This window comes from Dipodomys spectabilis, unplaced genomic scaffold (genome assembly GCF_019054845.1).
Source record: "Dipodomys spectabilis isolate Male_0828 unplaced genomic scaffold, ASM1905484v1 ptg000069l, whole genome shotgun sequence".
NCBI lineage: Eukaryota > Metazoa > Chordata > Mammalia > Rodentia > Heteromyidae > Dipodomys > Dipodomys spectabilis.
Genome location: NW_024870746.1, coordinates 6,700,807 through 6,723,096, shown reverse-complemented (window position 1 = coordinate 6,723,096; position 22,290 = coordinate 6,700,807). Strand labels below are relative to the sequence as shown.

The following is a 22,290-nucleotide window of genomic DNA, read 5'->3' as shown; positions in this document are numbered from 1 at the left end:
TGTATACTTCTTACACAACTAGCAACATGTTATCAGAGAGATAATAAAAGCAGGAGTTGTTTTAAGTGCCAGGGCATTAATTAAGTGCCCATTTTGGGGCTTGAACTCAGGGCCTGGGTGCTGTCTTTGAGCTTTTTTTGCTCAAGACTAGTGTTCTACCACTTGTGCCACAACTCCACTTGCAGTTTTTGGGTGGTAAATTGGAGATAAGAGTCTCATAGACTTTCCCAATTAGGATGGCTTCAAACCACAATCCTTAGCCTCCCAAGTAGCTAAGATTTTAGGCATGAGCTACCAGCACCTGGCTCAAGGCATTGTAGAAGAGGACACAGACATAGACCCATGCTATCCTAGCTCTTAGAAACACACAGTAAGCAATTTTTACAGCTGGTAGTGACTTTATTGTTTCCTTTCATTATCATTGGAGCTTTATTTATTCTACTTACAACAGCTACTCCACTGGTAACATTATTTTTCAAATTTCATAGGGTCCTCCCACAGTAACCCCACTTGTTTTGATAACCTGTAAGGCTTTGGGGAGACAGAATAGTAAGTGGGCCCAGCAATTAGTGTTCTGTACTTGTCCCAATGCTGGTGTACATTCTATGGCTGTTAATGGTCAGAACAGGCTTTTGAAGTTATAAGGAAGTAAGAAGCAACCCTAGGTACTCCCCCAAAGAAACAGAGGTCTCCAAAAAGTGGCCAACTGCAAAAGAAAGAAGGTGGTATTTATCCATTATCTGCATGTGTCTGTAGGTGCATTGTTAGTGGGCACTATCATATAAAATTATAAAAGTTATATTATAAAGTTTATAAAATTATAAGGTTATATTAGACTTCTGGAGATGTAGCTTAATGATGGAGTGTTTGCTTGCTTAACATGTACAAACCTTGGGTGTGATTTCCCCGCACCACTGAAAATATAAATAAAAAACCCTGATGATAGAATTTATCATTTTATTTTATTTATTTATTTTTTTGGGTCTAGTCGTGGGGCCTGAACTCTGGGCCTGGGCGCTGTCCCTCCACTCTTCAGCTCAAGGCTAGCGCTCTACCACTTGAGCCACAGTGCCACTTCTGGCTTTTTTCTTTTTGCTTATGTGGTGCTGAGGAATCGAACCCAGGGCCTCTGGCATGCAAGGCATGCACTCTACCACTGAGCCACCTTCCCAGCCCCAGAATTGATCATTTTATTAATGATGTCAAAACAATAGTAAAAATAATGGCTACCTGTTCTATGTAGAATGTTGCATGTGAATGTATAGCCAGTTAATATACAGTCATAAACACCCTACAAGGTGACCCTCATATACCTGTGGCTTCATGCACTAAGTCTTGAAAGATATTCAGACTGTGTCTTCTGTGCTAGGTTGGTTCTGTATGTACCATCTGATAAGACTGTGGAGGTAACTCTGGCTGGCACAGAGGCTCAGCTAATGGTCCACATTTGGGTTCCACTGAACTGGAACTCAAAGGGAAGACTTCTTATCCACTCTTGCTTTTTCTTCCTCTTCTTCCCCAGGACCCAGCCTGGGAGTGGTGAGGCTCAGTCCCAGCTTCTGTCAGACAACGTCCCATCTCCAGCTTGAAGGAAGTAGAAGGGACAAGTGCAGTCTGTCCTGGGTAGGTGTGATGGTGGCCTGGGCCCAGGTTTCTGCAGTGCTTCCTGAGGAAGCAGGCAGATTTCACTGACAGACAATTTGTAGAGAGCCAATTTGCCAAATGGCCAATTCACTGAAAAACCAATTTACGAAACAACCACTATGCTGAATTTTCTTTTCTCTCCTTGGTCTTAATTGACTAGTTTTTGTTCCAACTTCATAATAGAATTTAGAGGAAATGTGTGCTGCCAACTCTCTCTGCTGCCTTTGAGCGGGGACTGAGGAGGAAACGGGAAGGGTGAGGGGTGAGATGAGTGGCTGTGGCAGAACTTTCTGTGGAGTGACTTTCTGGGCATCAACAGCTATTTCTAGGCATCTACAGTCTTCTTTCCAAGCCTTTTGCAAGGCTTTGCCATTTTGAACTCATGTGTGAGTGTGTGTGTGTGTGTGTGTGTGTGTGTGTGTGTGTGTGTGTGTGTGCCAGTCCTGGGACTTGAAGTCAAGGCCTGAGCACTGTCCCTCATCATCTTTTGCTCGAGGCTAGCACTCTGCCACTTGAGCCACAGCTCCACTTTCAGCTTTTTTGGTGGTTAACTGGAGATAAGAGTCTCACGGACTTTTCCTGTCCAGGATGGCTTCAACCACAATCCTCAGATCTCAGCTTCCTCATTAGCTAAAATTATAGGTATGAGCTACCAGTAACCAACTCCAAACTAGTTTTTAATGGACTTTCTTTCAATATTAACAAGCTTGCAACTCTCCCTTTCCATGAAGAGGAGAGAATCCTGTGAAGCTAGGTTAGAGTGATTTTAGGAGCTGGCCAGGAGGATCACTTGAGTCCAGGGGTTTGAAGCTAGGCTGGGCAACAGACCCTGGCTCAAAACAGATGAAAAGAAATCCCCATATGAAAAAAAAATCCCATTGGAAAAAAATTCCATGAAATAAAGATGTAAGCAAACTTTCGGGGTGACTATTTTGTATGATGACAACACCAGTCTTCCAGTGGCAATTATCTCTGGAAACTAAGATCTGCATCTATCAGGCCATCCAAGAAAAGGTTAAACCAGCCATTAAGAAGAGAGAGAGGAGAAGAGAGGTGGCATCCAGGAGAGGAGGGGGAGCTTTAGCAGCACAGGTAAGGCTCCGGTTCAGGGAAGCACATTGGGGTCACATGTATTCCTTTCATTGTTGCATCTCAATGACTTACATTTGTGCTGCAGACATGATTTTATGATATCACATATTTGTTATTGACAAGAAAATAACTCAGTGGCTTCCCAATGCTCTTAAGGCAAACGTCTTTCTAATGCCTTGCCTGGGTTGGCCCTGCCATCCTCTCTCCTCTCACCCCTAGTCTCCGGCAGCTCACCCTCAGCCCACTCCTCTTCCTCCAGGTTACTGCTCCCTCCTGCCATGTCTTGTCTCCCTCTGATCCTTTCTTCCCCTGTTCACCTACATTGGGATCCATCTTTCAGGTCTCAGTGAGGTCAATACTTGCTCAGGAAGCCACTGAACTCTCCACCCCATGCACACAGTTCCAAAACCTCTCCCTTGGAGTGGCTTACATTTGTAATTCTATACTTCTTTGTGACTTAAAACAATAATGTCGGTCTCCCTTACCACAAGTTCCATGAGGTCAGAGCTATACAAATGTTTTCTTATGAGGGAGTCCCTGGCATGTCACACATAACATAGCAGAGGCTCAGAAGCATTCACTGAAAAACCAAACATGGACATCTCGCCTTGAAAGACAGCTTCTAGCTGCCAGACTCGGGCCAGTGTTTGTCAAAACAGGTTTCTTTCTTTCTTTCTTCTCTTTCTTTCTTTCTTTCTTTCTTTCTTTCTTTCTTTCTTTCTTTCTTTCTTTCTTTCTTTCTTTCTTTCTTTTTCTTTCTTTCTTTTCCTTCCTTCCTTCCTCTTTCTTTCTTTCTTTCTTTTTTTTTGTCGGTCGTGGTGCTTGAACTCTGGGCTGGGCGCTGTCCCTCAGCTCTTCAGCTCAAGGCAAGAGCTCTACCACTTAAGTCACAATGCCACTTCCGGTTTTCTGGTGGTTTATTGGAGATAAGAGTTTCAAAGATTTTCCTGCCCAGGCTGGCTTTGAACAGCGATCCTCAGATCTCAACCTCCTGAGTAGCTAGGATTAAGGCGTGAGCCACTGGTGCATGGTGGTTTCTTTTCTATCACTGTATCTCTTTTTTTGGGGGGGAGGGTGTCCGGTAGTGGGGCCTGAACTCTGGGCCTGGGCGCTGTCCCTCAGCTCTTCAGCTCAAGGCTAGCGCTCTACCACTTGAGCCACAGTACCACTTCTGGCTTTTTTCTTTTTGCTTATGTGGTGCTGAGGAATCGAACCCAGGGCCTCATGCATGCAAGACAAGTGCTCTACCACTGAGCCACCTTCCCAGCCCCTTCTATCACTGTATCTCAATGTCTTCAGATGGCCATTGCTAACTCTCCCTCTGGAGTGCTAGTGAGTGGACAGTAGGGATCCCAGGAGACATTGAATTTCCCAATGGGGAGCCACTTAAATTAAGCTACAAGGCATTGAATTTGATCCAAGACATCCAACTACAGGCCCCTATAATCCTGACTCACACGCAATGAGGGACCACTTACTAGAAACCTCCCCACACATCCTGTTCTGTGATACTTAAGACAATCCCTAACCCAGACCACAGTGGCTACTAAGTGGCATTTGGAGACTATAGGACAGAGACTGTGTGTGACCCCCACCCCTTTCAGACTTGGCCTACCTGCTTCTATGCTGGACAGGAAACCCCACCCCCTCTATCACATCTTTGACACCAGAATCTGTATTTTCTTTTTAACAAATAATGTCCACGGGAGGCAGAAATTGTAGGCAGAAGAATGGTTCTGCTTGCAAGAGACCAACCTTTTGCTCTCAAGCTGTTTAAAACAAACACGAAGCTTCTCCTTAGTGCTGCTCATCTGGAATCAACTCCTTGTTTAGGAAATACAGAGGCTGGGGAAATATGCTGTGTGTGAGGGTAAACAATTGAGTACAACAAATATGGTCTTACATAAATCCACAGCTAATGGTGGGACAGTTAAACATGACTACTCAAATGAGAAATAAAATAAGGAAGGTCACTATTGCCCATTGGCATTCTTAAGTAGAATGTACTGCTTTTCCTATCCTAAAACGTTCAATATTAGAATATGAATTGCAATATAAATGCACATTTAATTCAGTGCTTCCCATCTTATTAAATTGATAGCATTTCTCATGTTCAATGGTTTTAGAAACAGATATGATATTTAACGTATATGTTAAATATATTTCCACACATGGATAATCCATCATATTCTACCACACAAAACAGAAATAAGATAAATTGTTGACAAGGAAAGAAAGCCAGATTATTTGCAAATCATATCATAACTCTAGATAATCCAAGAGTACCAAGTGAAAAACTCTTAGAAGCAGTATCAGTCAAAGCAGGTGGCTGGGTGTAAGAGAAATAGACAAGCAAGGCCAGTGGTATTTCTTTAACGCTCACAGATAAGTATCATTTCCTGCAGCAATTTAGGGAAATGCTAAGAACAATGAAGTTATGAGAAACACGACGGAGTTACATCTCAATAAACCCATCACCAATACAAAAATAATAAAATGAGACACTGGACTTAATATACCTGACCTGCTAAACACAACAGTTTAACAACAGCAACCATGGAGTATGGTTTGTTTCCCTACTCATTGTATGGCTGACCTGGAGCTGGAGCTCAGGCCAGATGCTAGCCCTGCCTGACTGCATCTGAGAGGGTGCAGAATGGCAAGCCACTAGCTGAGGAAAAGTGCAAGTGTGGATATACTGTTTGTACCATCATAAAGGTGAAAAATCATGAGTTGAACCACCGTAACTTGTGGAACATCTGTGTTTGAATCTCAGTTTGATATTCTAACAAATTATTTAAATTATTATTACTGTACCTTTATGGTACAGTAATAACAATATCTTTAAAACCGACATTTAGCACATTAAACTGATTTTATTTAAAATACTGCATACTATTTTCATCAAATATCCCACTAAAATCTAAAAACTGAACATTGGCTTTATTTATTTATTTTTGTTGGTCATGGGGCTTGAACTCAGGGCCTGGGCTCTATCACTTTGAGTCACAGCTTCACTTCCAGTTTTCAGGTGGTGAATTAGAAACAATTTCCTGCCTGGTGCCAATGGCTCATGCCTGTAATCCTAGCTACTCAGGAGGCTGAGATCTGAGGATCATGGTTCAAAGCCAACCTGGGCAGGAAACTTCGTGAGATTCTTATCTCCAATAAACCACCAGAAAACTGGAAATGGCACTGTGGCTCAAGTGGTAGAATAGCTAGCCTTTAGCTGAAGAGCTGAGGGACAGTGCCCAGGTCCAGAGTTCAAACACTATGACCAACAAAAAAAGAAAGAAAGAAAGAAAGAGAGAGAGAGAGAGAGAGAGAGAAAGAAAGAAAGAAAGAAAGAAAGAAAGAAAGAAAGAAAGAAAGAAAGAAAGAAAGAAAGAAAGAAAACAGTTTCCTGCTAGGTCTGTCTTTGAACTGTGGTCCTCAGATCTCAGCTTCCTGGGTAGCTTGGATTACAGGCTTCTGCTACCAACACCTGGTGAATATTTACTTTTTAAGGTCACACATAAAAATTAGAATACAGAATGCGGGAAAAAAATTTTAAACTTACAAAGAAAGGGATCAAATATGTCTACAGAAAAAATAAAAGAAGGTTTTGTTTATTTTTATAGTGCTGAGGATTGAATCTAGGGCCATGCTCATGCCAGGCTAGCCCTCTACCATTGAGCTACACTCCCCGTTCTCAGAAAGATTGTGAAGACTTAATAATAAAGCCTAAGTGAGATACCAAACAATAAACCGCAAAAAAATTAACAGCAAATAAGTTTTTTTTACAATAAGCATAAACTCTTGTTTTAGAACATTTATATGATTTATTAAAACCACTAAAATACAGTAAATGGATAAATGGCAACTAATTTGAAAATGAAAAAAATGTGGTTAATAAGATCACACAAATTCACTTAATCACAACAAAATGCAAAGTAAAATGAGATATCATATCTTCAACTTAGATTTCCCTTATTTTAGTTAAAATACTCTGGACACATAGTGGGAGCTCAAGCCAGCTACTAGTGGTAGAAACTGCCCAGGCTGGAAACCTATCATCTGCTTATTTGAGGCCCAAAACATTCCAAAATCTGAAAATTTTTGAAGCTCTGACATGATTCCATAAGTGGAAGATTTTTTACCACAGAGCTTTGTTTCATGCACAAAACTACTTAAAAATACTGTACAAATTACAATCAGATTATGTGTATAAATGAAATTTCATGTTTGAGTTTGGGGCCCATTCCCCAAATACTTCATTATGTCCTATGTATTATGGGTTAGGCATTCCAAGAAGTTTAAAGAATACTAAATCCATATTCATGTGCATGGGGTGGGGGGGGGTAAAGGGGGTCCTGGGGCTTGAACTCAGGACTAGGTGCTGTCCCTGAGTTTCTTTTGTTCAAGGCTAATGCTCTACCATTTGAGCCACAGCTCTACTTCTGGCTCTTTTGGTAGTTTAGGAGAGATAAGAGTCTCATAGACTTTCATACCCAGGCTGACTTCAAACCATGATTCTCACATTTCAGCGTCCTGAGTACCTAAGATTACATGCTTGAGCTACCAGCTCACTTTTTTGTTGTTGTAGCTGTTGGTTGTGGGGCCTGAACTCTGGGCCTGGAGACTGTCCTTCAGCTCTTCAGCTCAAGGCTAGCGCTCTGCCACTTGAGCCACAGCGCCACTTTCAGCTTTTTCTGCTTATGTGGTGCTAAGGAATCAAACCCAGGGCCTCATACATGCAAGGCAAGCGCTCTACCACTGAGCCACCTTCCCAGCCCCCATATTCACTTTTTAGGAAGCAAATCAGGACTCAGCACTCTAACAGAAAATTGCAGCTGGGCTGGAATGGAACTTGGATGTTTGGGGTAAGTGTGGGGTTAAATAATAATCCTTTTTCCTCAAGGGTTTATATGCATAAAACCTTTTGTCATTTAAAAAATGTATTTTTTCCTCTGGTTGTTGGGGATGTGTGGTTTGCAAAAGTCTCCTCCAAGTTAAAATGGAACACAAACCAGGAAGATGGAGAGGCCAAAGGATGTAGATTTAAGCTGAAGTTAGATGCATAAGCAGCCCCTATAGTTAAGGGCCACTTGTCCCATGCCGGCACACATCCTAGGCAGAGAACACCAGTGGGTACATGGAAGCTCCCTGATGTTGGCTTGGAAATCACCAGGGGTGGAGTGGCACGTACAGCATGGCTCTGTTTAGGTGAAAACAAAACGTTTTTGAGGATTCGGGACAACATATTGACTAGCCATGTATGCAAAACTTAAGAAGTCAGGCTGGTGTTGGTAACTGCTTCTGGATGAAGTGAACTGGATGAAGAAGTCTCATTTGCTTTAGAATTTTCTCTCTCTCATATTCCCTCCCCGTCTTGCTTAATTCCTGGTCCTGGGGATCAAAATCAGGACCTTGTCCTCTGCCATTGAGTTATACCTCAAACCTGTTTTTATATTTTTTCTACTGTGGATCTCTCCATCCCCCCCACCCTCTCTTATTTGAGTATTTAAAAAGAAAACATGTTTTAGAGGTCACAAACATTGATCTCCAAGCCTTAGTCTCAGAATGACTTGATATTTCTAAGGGCTTAGAATAGTGCCTGGCACATTGTAAGTGCTGGAGGAAATACTTTAAAAATAAATTCTTGAAGGGGAAAGCATCAAGACACAGAAAGCATCAAGACATCTACCCAGCCCCAAGTCTGTGAGATTCTTATCTTCAATTAACAACCGAAAAAAGTCAGAAATAGTGCTGTGGTTCAAGTGGTAAAGAGTTAGCTTTGAGTGAAAAAGCAAGGGGAGAGTGCCCAAGTTCTGAGCTCAAGCCCCAGTACCAGCACCACACACAGCACACACACACACACACACACACACACACACACACACACACACACACACACACACACACACACACACACAGAGAGAGAGAGAAAGAGAGAGAGAGCAAAAGCAATGAACTAAGAGAGGTTTTGAGAAAATCAAGGCAAAGAGGGCCCTTATGACATAATCTTATCCCCAGGATCCAACCATGCTTGAAAGAAAGTCTTGATACATAGCCTATCAAGTTCAGAAGGAGCCAGGCATGGTGGTGCACTTTTGTAATCCCAGCTACCTAGGATAGTATGGCAGGAAGAGCACTTGAGCCCACGAGTTCCAAGCTAGCCTAGACAATATGGTGAGACTAAATTTTAGAACAAACAAGTTCAGAAAAGTTTGAGGGGAGTAAATCAGTGGTGTGGGCTTGCCAGCTGGTTTGTCCTGGTCCTGACCTCTCAGGGTCAGAGGCTCTGCATCCTGAGATGACCTGCAGTACTGAGTTTCAGACCTTCATGGTGACACTGCATCTATTATGCACATTGGACTCTTCATCAACAGAATGCCAGCATTTCCTTCCTGTGGTCAGATTTTCATTCATTCATAGTTACCTGCTATGTGCCAGGCATGGACTGTCTCAGGCTCCAGAAATAGCAATCAAGTCAAAATTCCATTCCCTATTGCTCTGAAGCTTATGTTTTAATGAAGAGAGACAGCAGTAGGCACATAAATCTCCAGTGCCAGTGAACTAAATGAAAGCCTTATGAAGAGAAATGCTAGCTCAGGGTGAGGAGAAAGGAGAAAGGAGTGCCAACCAATGAGCATCCTGTCCTTTGGGGGTTCAGTCTAGTAAAGAACCAGTCAGTAAATACACAATTATCAAACCAATAAGTCTACAAGATGGTTGTGCTCAGGTGAACAGGGAGCAGAGAGAAGAGGAGCCCAACTCATTGATCTAGAAGGAGGTCAAGGAAGCCTCTGGGGAGAAGAAATATGACTCAAATCTAAAAGGATCAACCAGAAGAAGCAGTGGGAAAGGGCAACTCAAACAGACACATAGATGTGGAAGAGATGCAGACTGCTTGACGGTGCTGCCACAGAATAACAACAGACAATGGACAAACCAAACCAGGTGGACTCAATTCACTTAGAAGATGCTAGAAGGTTGCAGAGAGGAGCATACAAGCAAGCACATGTGTATGCAAAACACCTGCTGTAGTTACCTGTGACTTTACATGCCATCCCACGTGGTTATAGAGGGGCAGTTTACTATTCACCTCAAGAGTAGGTCTGTAAAGGAGACTTATTAACTATGGAATCCCCACCTTGTTGAAGGTGTGATTAGTTTATAATGCTAGAAGAAAGCTATAGGACATGGCGCTGTGGCTCAAGCGGTAGAGCACTCACCTTGAGCTGAAAAGCGCAAGGAGAGTGTCCAAGCTCAGAGTTCAAGCCCCACGACTGACAAAAAAAAAAAAAAGAAAGCTATAAGGTGATATACTTGGAGTTTATAATACTCCATTTTGAAATATATAAAGATAATAATTATATATTATAGAATATATAATACTAGATAATGTATTATGTAGTATAACCTATATACTACATAATAGATATACATAATATATAGATTATATAACATATAATATATAATCTCTATCACATAGATTATATATATCTTACATAGTTTTCTACATATTATATATAATATAGTATATATATATGTTTTGTATATTATACAAAAAAGCCAGGCATTAGTGGCTTATGTTTGGAATCCTAGCTACTCAGGTCTGAGGATCAAGGTGTGAAGCCAGCTCAGGCAGGAAAGTCTGTTAGATTCTTTTTTGTTGTTATTGTTGGTTGTGGGGCCTGAACTCTGGGCCTGGGTGCTGTCCCTCAGCTCTTCAGCTCAATGCTAACGCTCTACCACTAGAGCCACAGTGCCACTTCTGGCTTTTTGCTGCTTATGTGGTGCTGAGGAATCAAACCCAGGGCCTCATGCATGCAAGGCAAGCACTTTACCACTGAGCCACCTTCCCAGCCCCAAGTCTGTGAGATTCTTATCTTCAATTAACAACTGAAAAAAGTCAGAAATAGTGCTGTGGTTCAAGTGGTAAAGAGTTAGCTTTGAGTGAAAAAGCAAGGGGAGAGTGCCCAGGTTCTGAGCTCAAGCCCCAGTACCAGCACCACACACAGCACACGCACACACACACACACACACACACACAACACACACACACACACACACACACACACACAGATAGAGCAAAAGCAATGAATTAAAGAGAGGTTTTGAGAAAATCAAGGCAAAGAGGGCCCTTATGACATAATCTTATCCCCAGGATCCACCCATGCTTGAAGCTCCTACTTGAACTTTGTAGTCAAATGATCAAAGGGGGAACCTCTTTTGCCCATATTGGGTTTCTGCCATTTATAAATAGATCAATATATCTTCTTTCTGAGAAAGAGCTGACTGTTGTGTGGTTGGCAGGGATGGCTGCAGAAGGAAAGGGAAAACAGATTCTTGCCCATTGAGTATGATGAGTATGGTGATTTCAAGGCCACTACTATAGGTGTATAGAAATGAACCTTAGCTCCTTGGGTAAAGGAACCAAAGGTATGTATATAACTCATAGCCTATAATGGATGAGTTGCATAATCCTTGTTTAGTTCTAACAGTATACTATATAGCCCTAAGTCACTTTAAAGAGAGATGACACTGATAGTAGCTGACACCACCACTGTTACTATTCTCACATTAACACATATCACAGGTCTTTTCCAAGACCTTGTGAGAAACAATATTTTGAACTCTTTATTTTTGATGCCAAACAAATCAGCTGGTGCTTTCTTGAAAACAACTCAAGCAGCTGCACCCATTATGGTACAAACACAACAGATGTTATAGCAAAGCAAATTGCTGCATCTCAAGAGATCACTATAAAAGCCCAAAAGCTCAAATACTGTTGTTCACATCTTTTAAAACTCTAATCAGTTGGTCACAGATAATAACTCCAATCTTGGTCTGAAAGGGAACTTCAGATCTTTAATCCATGAATCAGAAAGATGTCCATGTAACTGTATGTGAGTATATAAAAATAGCTAGCTTAAGAAGGCTTTATGGAATAAGCACTGGGTCTCCTGGCAGCAATAAGAATGTCTCAAGTTTTTTCTTCTTTTCATAAGCATTACCAAATACCTACTTGATGCTCACAATCCCAGTACTGTGTACCCATGTTTACGAGGCCCTTTTTCTTGGTGCAAAATGGCCAAATCTTGGTTCACATGTGGCCCATGCTAGGTAACATGTAAAATAAAACATGATGTATCATTGAAACAATGATACACCTTATTGTGTGTGCCAGAACTCAGAGCCTGGGCACTGTCTCTTAGCTTTTTTGCTCAAAGATGGACTCTACCACTTGAGCCACAGCCACTTCTGGCTTTTTGCTGTTTATTTGAGATTAAGAGTCTTATGGACTTTTCTGCCTAGGCTGGCTTTGCATTGTGATCCTCAGATATCAGCCTCTTGAGTAACTAGTATTACAGGCATGAACCACTGGCACCTGACTTAAAACTTACTTCAGCAAATTCTGTCCCTCTAAACTCTGCTTATGCATCCATTATACCATCTTCACATTGCCAGGACATTAGTCACCAAGAAGAACAAGACCCCAACCACATAGCTTGATGGTCTGGCTTCAATTTCTAGCTTGGCTATTAATTAGTGTTTGAAGCTTACCAACACTCACCTCTGCATCTGTAAAATAAGGGTGATAGTTATTATAGTAGGTTGCTCGAGGGAATAAACCAGTGTATGTAAAGTGCCTGACACAGTGTCAGATATGTAACAAATGTTCAATAAAGAAGTGATTAATAAGAAAAACAAAGGGCTTGACCATGGCTTAAGTGGTAGAGCACCTGCCTAGCAAAAGGAGGCCTGAAATCCACACCCCAGCATTGCTGAAAAAGAGAGAATAAAATGAGGTCTTAATCTCTTTGTAGTTCTAAAATTTTATGCAGTCTACAGTAGAGAGATGATAGGTTTTGAGATGCCCCTCCTCAAGGTCTGCTCTTTCCTATTTGGCAAAAATAGCAAACAGCAAACAACAACAACAGCAAAAAGGTTCTCAGCCTACCAATGAGAAATGTTCAGTAAACCAAGCAAGTTCATGTGGGCACCGGGCCCTAAGAATAGCTTAGACACTTAAAATTCTGACAGCTCTGCTAGGTACATAGAATTCTCTTCATTTTGTAGATAGGCCAAAGTAGGAGTAGAGAGGTTAAATAGCTCACTCAATGTCACACTGCTCCGAAGTGGCAGCCCTGATTCCACAGTTCAGGCTCCTTTTTCATTCCATTTCCCTGCCTCCTGTATAGCAAGCACTCAACTGTTTGTATAGCAAGCACTCAACTGTTTGTAAATAACGAACAAGATATGTCTGGATCTTTAAACCATCATTACCCTTTGCAGCCTCTGTGTCCACTGCCCCCAACAACCTGCAGTAGAAATCCCTCCTCTCTCTGAAAAGCCGGCCTCTGTGTAGGCCTCCAGACCCGTCCTCCGGCCGCGGCTCCGCTCTGCTCACGGCAGACTCCATTCCCCCACCGGCAGAGCATCCGTAATCCCTTGACAGCTAGCCCTTTTTGGAAGGCAATTTCCTCCCTCTTCCGACAACACCAACGGAGCCTCAGACACAGCTTACCCGCTAGCGGGGGCCCAAGAATCAAGCCAAACAGATGAACGAAAGGAAGGTGACGCAACTAGGCCTTCTGCACCAGAGCCAGACTGAGGCTTAGCGCAGTGGCCGTGACCCCGCAGTGGGCTTCGTCACCGTGGCCGCTTACGTCTCCCCGAGTCCCGCACGCAGCCCCGCGATGCGGCACCCGCCCTCTGCAGTTTGTGTGTGCGTGTGTGTGTGTGCGTGTGTGTGTGTGCGTGTGTGTGTGTGTGTGTGTGTGTGTGTGTGTGTGTGTTGGGGAAGGGTTGGGGGTGAGAGGGAGCAGCAAGGCTTAGGATGGCACCTACCAGTTCGAGACCCAGGCGCCTCGCTCTCCACCCAGCCACTCTCCGAGACGGGGCGGGGCGGGAGCGGGGGGCCGGGGCGGAGGGTGGCTGGCGAGGGAGAAGCCCGGGGCCTTTGGTACCCAGCTGTTGGGCTCCAGCTGGCCAGGTGTCAGAGCATCCTTGCGCAGTCTTCACCCACGAACACATACATGCACGCACACACACACGGGTGCACACGCACACGCCTCCCCCACGGCTGCCAAGCCCCGTCTCTGTCCCCCACCAGCCGCATCCCACCCCCCCCCGCCCCCGCCGCCGGCCAGGCGACCACCCTCAGCGCCCCAGCCGGGCACCGCTCCGCTGCCCCTCGCTCAGCCCCAGAGAGGCTACAACCAGGCGTGCGGCAGGGGAGGCTGAGGCGGAGAAGGAAGGAGACTCTTACCCCGTGCTGCAATTCGTCCTGTCGCAGCCCCACAGGAGCGAGGTGGCCGCCGCCGCCGCCGCCGCCGCCGCCGGTCCCGCCCCCTGCCCTCCCCCACCGCGCAGTCCCCGAGCTCCGGTCGGGAATCAATGGCACCGTCGCACATTGGTGACATCATCGGCGCGCTGGGCGTGGGAGGGAGGCCCACGTGACTCCCTCCTCTTTTGTTTGCGCCCCAGGAAGGCTAGGATTCTGTTGCTCTTTCGTACCAAAAAATAAAAAATAAGTCTAAAAATCGCTCCCCGCTCCCCCGATCTGCGCATGGTAGTGTGGGGGACATGGTGGGGAGTAGGTACTTGGTGTTAGAACCCTGCAATGTTTTGCTCAGGGTCATGGTGATACCCATCAGTCATCCATAGTAAGTTGGATGAGATGGAAGGCCTGAGAAAACACATGGGTGCCATCTTCTTTAAATGGACCGCAAGGCTACAGGACTGGTTGACTGTGCACTACATATACCCAGTAGTTCTTCAGTGGCTTGTTCAAATTAAGCTAATGCATGAGTAAAATAACAGAATGCACATCTCACTGAAGAAAGTGTTACCAATGTTACCAGCTTCTAAGTGGTTCCCATCTTCTGCCATCGCCTTCCCTTCCGTGGTAACCCCCATCGTGAATTTCAATTTACATAACTATTCTGTTACTTTAATTTCTTGTGCATATGCATTGCTCAGCAATACATTAGAGGGGTGTGTGTGTGTGTGTGTGTGTGTGTGTGCACGCATGCCAGTGTTGAGGCTTGAACTCTGGGCGTAGGCCCTATCTCCGAGCTTTTTTGCTCAAGGCTGACACTCTACTTGAGCCAAGGCTCCACTTCTGGCTTTTTGGTAGTTAATTGTGTAAGAAACAAGAGGCGAGCAACTCGACTGATAGAGGCTCAAGGCTTTATTGGGGTACAGGCATGCTGGGCTGTTCCAAGCAGGAACGGGGGCAGCAGCAATGGCCTGGTGTGGGCAGAATTTAAACAAAATTTTAGGGGGCAGTCACGTGGGTCACAGTATGTGGACCATGGGAATTTGGAAGGAGAGGCAGTTCTGAGAAGGAGGTGTTATGTGCGCTAGGAATTGGGAGGGGGGGGATGAGTCACATTCCAAGGAGAATAAGGAGACTATTGACTGTTGCAACTGGGGCGGGAATTTGTACATCACACCGGGGAAAACAGTACAACATTAGGGAAATAGAAACGTAACAGATTTTTGTAAACAGGGACACAGGGCAGGAGACTTAATTGGCAAACTGACTCAGACTTTAGAAATTGGAGAGGAGTCACACTGACATTTCTTCCTAGACTGGATTCAAACCACCATCCTCACATCTCAGCCTCATGAGAACCTAGGAGAAAGGCTTTAGCCCCCAGCATTCAGCTGTTGTTTTGTTTGTTTGTTGTTGTTTTTAACCCTTCTAGTGTCAGGGGTAGGAGTTATATTCAGTTGATTCAGCCTTGCAGCGTCACTTACATCTTGTGCACTTTCACTGCTATGTAACAAAGCATGGCATATCATAATTATAACATAATTGCCATTGTCTTACCCTTGTCCTTGCCTTACTTCTTAGCTCTTATCTTTAGTTGTGATGACCTGGTCAGCTCCCTCTACTTCTTGTTCTTACCTGTAGTAAGGATAACATCTACTTGTGGTACCTGGACAAAGAGACCGAAAGGGCAAATATAAAGCATGGTAGAAATGAACACATATTAGTTTCTCCCATCAGGATGCCATGTCACAAGAGACAGGATTAGTAAACATCAAAAGTATTCCAACCAATTGCCTAATGATGGACAAAGATTTGTGATTCCTAGGCCTTCCCTTTTGCCTTTACATTTCTCCTATCTTATAGGGGTGGAGTTTATATTCACAGAAGGACTTGTTGGATGTGAGGATTTGTTAAGTGTTCAGCCTCCAAGGGTGTTAGTTCCTGAGCTGAGGCCTCGATCCCTTATCAACTGTAGGGTCTGTCCATGCATTGGAGCCAAGGGAAATGATCTGGACATTATTGAAAGGATCCATCACATCCACATGCCAGGAGACCATGCAGAGGCAGGCAGGCACAGGAGAAAGATTATTACCAGGTTTATTAGAGGAGCCATATTTGCCCCAGAGAGAGAGAGCACATGATGGCCTCCGCTATCTGGGTAGCAGCAGAGTCTGGGGGATAGGAAGTGATGGGAGTTCAGGTGGATCTGGATGGAGAGAGGAAGGGGCCGACTGTATGGTGGAAACTCCAGGGCAGGGAGGGGTCAGGTCTGGGTGGAGCGGAGGACCAAAGGTGGGCATAATGCTTACAATTATGAGACTAAGTGATGGTTATCCCCGGCCACTCCTCCTTACCCCTCCCGAGGGCTTTAAGGTTGAGGTGTGGGATTACACTACTTTCTTTTTCTAATAGGAAGCCTTGACCCCTTGTTCCACCACTGGAAGAGCTATCTTGGTTGTGAGCAGAACTGGATATCCTTCCCAGGTGGGATCAAGTTTTCTTCCTTCCAGGCTTTTTATTCTGGACATGAGTCTCCAAGTCAGAGAGGCTGAGCTGGAAAATCAAGAGGGGTCTGAGCCAAAAGGCCTCACAAGTTGAAAAAGCAAAGTAGAGGAGATACTCAGCATATAGTCCAACAGGTAACTTTCCAGGAGTTAAAAGATAAAATCCTTGTGGACAGTATATTCTCCCTTGCTGCTGATCAAATCCCACTTGTTAATATTTGAGCTGACCATTTAAGCAGTCAACCATGTCAGCCATGGTCAGATGGTTCCCATCTATTACCAAGGAAGAACCAGTCACAAATTTTTATTACCTGTCTCAAAGGGGATTTCTTATAGGTCCAGTCTGACTGTGGTCTGGTGTCTCTTTAGTCCTGGCAGTCATAGTCCATGATATTTAACAGTTGTCTTCCTATTAAGAATTTGGTTGAGGGCTGGGAAGATGGCTCAGTGGTAGAGTGCTTGCCTTGCATGCATGAGGCCCTGGGTTCAATTCCTTAGCACCACATAAGCAGAAAAAGTTGGAAGTGGCACTGAGGCTCAAGTGGTAGAGCGCTAGCCTTGAGCTGAAGAGCTGAGCAACAGTGCCCAGGTCCTGAGTTCAGGCCCTACAACCAACAAAAAAAAGAAAATTGGCTGAGTTCAGTCATCTGAGGTGTTAGATCATCCCTCCATTTTCTCTCCTGACCCTCCTCTTTTAAATATGTATTTTGAAATAACTTTAAGATCCTTAAAACAATCTCTATCCAAGAAGAAAAGCAGACAAACAATCTTCTTTTCTTTGTGTCATTCCTGGGGCTTGAACTCAGGGCCTGGGCACTGTCCCTGTGCTTTTGTGCTCAAGCCAGTCCTCTACCATTTGAGTTACACTTCCACTTCCAGTTTTTTGGGTAATTTTTTTTTTTTGGGTCCGGTCATGGGGCCTGAACTCTGGGCCTGGGCGCTGTCCCTCAGCTCTTCAGCTCAAGGCTAGTGCTCTACCACTTGAGCCACAGCACCACTTCCGGCTTTTTTCTTTTTGCTTATGTGGTGCTGAGGAATCGAACCCAGGGCCTCAGGCATACAAGGCGAGCGCTCTACCACTGAGCCACCTTCCCAGCCCCTGGGTAATTTTTGAGTAGTTGGAAATAAGAACCCCACCGACTTTCCCTCTCAGGCTGGTTTTAAACCATGATCCTCAGTTGTTCGCTTTCTGAGTAGCTAGGATTACAGGCTTTAGCCACCAGCACCTGACACCAGAAAACAATTTTAAACTTTTTCTATACAATATGATTCAATACATTTGTTAAGACCAATATATTGTAAATAACAACATTTTAATACCTCATTGTCATTTGAATTTTAAAACCATCTTTCCTTCTTGACTTGAGCCAGAATTATATGCACACACATACAATACGTATTCTGAAGATATTTACACACAGAGGCTGGGAAGGTGGCTCAGTGGTAGAGCGCTTGCCTTGCATGCATGAGGCCCTGGGTTCGATTCCTCAGCACCACATAAGCAAAAAGAAAAAAGCCGGAAGTGGTGCTGTGGCTCAAGTGGTAGAGTGCTAGCCCTGAGCTGAAGAGCTGAGGGACAGGGCCCAGGCCCAGAGTTCAGGCCCCATGACCGGACCTTCCCCCTCAAAAAAAAGATATTTACACATATACATGCACCAAGTATTTGGTTTGGATATGTAAAGTGCCCGTAAAAATTGAGCTCAAAATAGAAAATTTGGCCATGTTAATTTACTCTTGGCCTCAACATTCTCCCCTACAGACTACTGAAGGAATGTTTAAGGAAGCCTCCTTAGCTCTGCTTTTCTTGGGTTACCTGGTTATCTGGGTGCCTGCTTGGACCCCTTCTCTGGGTTGTTGATTAATGTTTGAGTTGTGTCCATTGTCAGCCACAAGGGAGCATGGGTTTAGCCCACCCTGAAGGCTGCCACACTGGGGCAGCAGGACACATCTCCTCCTAAGGAGGGGCTTCCAGGCACACTCAGGTGATGTGAAAGATCTGGGAGGAGACCTCAACTTGTTTGACATGTCTCAGGAAATTGGGGGTGTTGCAAAGGGATAAGGGCAGCAGCTTGGAAGGAACAGGGCAAAATTTACCTCTGCAGAAGGGCATGCTGTTGACAAGAAGCCAAGTAAGTGAATGCCTTGAGTGGACAGTCAACTCATGTTTTATCTCTGACTGCCCTTTGTACTGATTGGTCAGAACTTAGGCTCATTATCTTGCATGATTGGCTAGTTTGAAAGGGATTAAATTTTTATCTGAAGGCCTGCAACCTGAAGGGGGCAGCTCTGGCAGGCACAGCCACCAAAGTAGCTGTCTCATGTAGCTGGGGAAGGATCCACTTGTGGTGGGGGCAGTGGGAGGTATCACTGAAGTCAGCTCTTATTTGATCCTCTGTTGGCTGCCCAAGGGGCTACAGGTTTATTTGAGCAGACTGGACCCTTATAAAAGGGAAGGAAGCAGAACACCTACAGTTATTATAACTGGTGCTCCCTCATGTATTGCTAAAGGAGGAATTGACCACTCCAAAATGAGTCTACATAATGCTGGTGAGAGACACGAAAGATCAAGAGACAGACAAAGGTCAAGTGACAGATCACCAGTTTCATCTCGTGAAAGAGCAGCATCTTAACTCACTCCTTGTATTGGAAATGTTATTCCTCCAACATGACAGCACCATGTTGAGTGAAGAAGATCATAGTAGTCCTCACCCTCAAAAAGCCTCCCTAAATGGTTCCATGAGCAGTGCAGGTAACAGTAGCAGAAACAATAGTCAGTGAAGTTCAGATGGCAGTTGTAAGGTCTGGGGAGATGGTGTTAGTATATGAAAATGCCAAAGAAGGAGCTTGGCATATAAGAACGTCAGAATGAGTGGCAATAATAGTGGATGACACTAGATTTGTTGTAGACCATCCATTTTTACTGCACAGCCCTAAATACAGTGTTAGGTAGGATGTCCGCATCTGGCCAAGAACTTAACTTCACACATTCTAATGAGACGAGAGTATGAGGTGGTTAAGAGAATTGTTTCCACAGTGTTTCAAGCTATCCTGTAATAAGACAGGAATTATTCATTGTACTGATGGAATATCTATCTGTTCCTGAACTGAAAAGAAGCATGCAACCTTCCTCCTCCTCCTCCTCCTCCTCCTCCTCCTCCTCCTCCTCCTCCTTCTATTGTCAGTCATGGGGCTTGAACTCAGGGTTTGGGCAGGTCTCTGAGCTTTTTCATTCAAAGCTAGCACTCTACCACTTCGAACCACAGTTCAACTTTCAGTTTTCTGGTGGTTTATTGAAGATAAGAGTCTCACACACTTTCCTGCCTGGGCTAGCTTCGAACCATGATCCTCAGATCTCAGCTTGCTGAGTAGCTAGAAATACAGCCATGAACCATCAGCTCCCAGCTATCTTTGTACTTCTTGTGAATAGAGTGCTATTAAATGTAGAGACCTCAGTGCCCTAATGCATGAGTTATCAAAGGATGGTGCTCATTGACAATTTGAATTTTATCTGGAAGAAATGATCCTCTCTCTCATGGTGCCCAAAACGGGGAAAGAGAATGTCATGTAGTGGTGCTTACAGATGATGACATAGTTGGTTGGAATAAAGAGTATCCACCACAAACAGAGGAAGAGTATTCACAATTTATTTATATCACTAAATTATATAGATTTTTTTCAAATACATCGAAAACAGAGATGTGGTTAAAACAGTTCTGAAGGAAGGAAGAAGATTAGCTTGGGACTAGAAGATTATCCTACCTACCAAGAAAAAGTAAAGGCCTGAAGGACACCCAGAAATCATTTGCAACTTTGTCCAAAAGACCCTTTATTTGAAATGTCCTGGGAGAAGGAAGAAGAAAAGAGTCAGCATGAAGACTTTCTGTGTGTATAAAGTAAATCTATTACCAAGCTGACAGCAGCAGTTGCTGCAGACATTCTCCAGGACCAGCTAGTAGTCATGTACCCAACTGTGCAAGTAGATGAGCTGGAGCTTCCCCATTCACCACTCTTCTGGCAATAATGACCTTGATCTTGATGCCCAGAATCCAATGCTGTGATGCTGATGATCTCTGGAACCATAGCATACTACTCACAATGAAGGTGTGTTCTTCCTTGTGTATTGCAAGGCCACTCTTCTTGTGAGCTGCACATCTTTAGGATATTGCAAGATAGGTTTTTTTAAAGACCAAAGGTAGCCGGATGTGGTGTTTTTTTTTGTTTTTGTTTTTCAGTCGTGGGGCTTGAATTATGGGTCTGGGTGTTGTCCTTCAGCTCTTCAGCTCAAAGCTAGTGCTCAAAAAAAAAAAAAAAAAAAGCTAGTGCTCTACCACTTGAGCCACAGCACCACTTTTGGTTTTCTAGTGGTTTATTGGAGATAAGAATCCCACAGGACTTTCTCCCCCAGGCTGGCTTTGAACCTCGATCCTCAGATCTCAGCCTCCTGAGTAGCTAGGATTACAGGTGTGAGCCACTGGTGCCCAGCTTTTTTTTTTTTTTTTTTTAATGAGTACTACTTTAGCATCCTGAGGCTCTAGTTACATAAATGTATTTGTTTATTAAATTGATTCCTTGCATGGGGGACAGTCCTTTCTCTCACACACATATCTAGATCTTATCAGAAATGGTGGAAATTGGTACCTGGGGGGTTTTCAGTGTAGATTGATATTCATCATACTCTAGATAAAATGCAGAATATTATGTTGTTGAACCTTATAAATGGTGGTTGGATGAAATGGTTCAAGACATTTTATAGTTGTGATGCACCATATAACTTAAATTAGTGCTTCCAACAAAGTATTCCTTCAATAAATGTATATAGTTTGCCTGTAATGAGTAAAAACTGTATTTATTGTGGGCTTATTTGAATGACTAGGGTGAGATTTAATGCTCATATCAGTTCAAGTGAGTCAAGTACAGGGAGTGTAAACATCAGAAGCGGTTTATAATTCAGTCTGCCTTACTCTTTTTTTAATTTTTAATTTTTTTGTCAGTCATAGGGCTTGAACTCAGGGCCTGAGCACTGTCCCTGGTCTTCTTTTTGCTCAAGGCTACCACTCTACCACTTGAGCCACAGTGCCACTTCGCCGCTTCCAGCTTTTTCTGTTAATGTGGTACTGAGGAATCGAACCCAGGGTTTCATGCATGCTAGGCAAGCACTCTACCACTAGGCCACATTCTCAGCCCCAGTCTGTCTTACTCTTAATCTGTTCACAGATATTTATTTACTAATTCTCTCTCGCTCTCTTTCTCTTTCTCTTTCTTTCTCTCTCTCTCTCTCTCCCCCCCCCCCCCCCCCCGTCAGTTGTGGGGCTTGAACTCTGGGCCTGGGCGCTGTCCCTGAGCTCTTTAGCTCAAGACTAGTGCTCTACCACTTGAGTCACAGCACCACTTGAGTCACAGCACCACTTCCAGCTTTTTCTGTTTATGTGGTGCTGAGGAATCGAACCCAGGGCCTCATGCATGCGAGGGAAACAGTCTTCACTGAGCCACCTTCCCAGCCCTGCTTTTCTCTTAAGAGTTATGGGATAGAACAATGAAGTGTTTGTCCTATATTTACTGATTATAAACTCTAGTTTTTCATCAAAATAAAATTCCATTGTTTTCATGTTTCAAAAAAAATTATCTGAAGCGATCAATCAAAACCAGAACACTTGGAAAATCTTGTCAGAGAAACAATTCTTAACAATGTAGTAGAAAGCTGGGTGCTGGTGGCTCACGCCTGTAATCCTAGGTACTCAGGAGGCTGAGATCTAGGAATCGTGGTTTGAAGCCAGCCGG

General features: G+C 44.0%; 1 protein-coding gene and 1 pseudogene across 1 annotated transcript in view; one reads left to right on the top strand and one right to left on the bottom strand.

Moving 5' to 3' along the window:
- Adar (adenosine deaminase RNA specific) overlaps positions 1-14,070 on the bottom strand; it is a 41,093-nt gene extending 27,023 nt beyond the window's left edge. Inside the window, exon 1 of the mRNA XM_042681493.1 lies at positions 13,997-14,070. The gene's annotated coding sequence lies outside the window, so the exon portion shown is untranslated. The remainder of the gene's footprint in view (positions 1-13,996) is intronic.
- Positions 14,071-19,016: 4,946 nt separating this feature from the next.
- On the top strand, positions 19,017-20,570 carry LOC122109725 (annotated as a pseudogene).
- Positions 20,571-22,290: the final 1,720 nt, after the last annotated feature.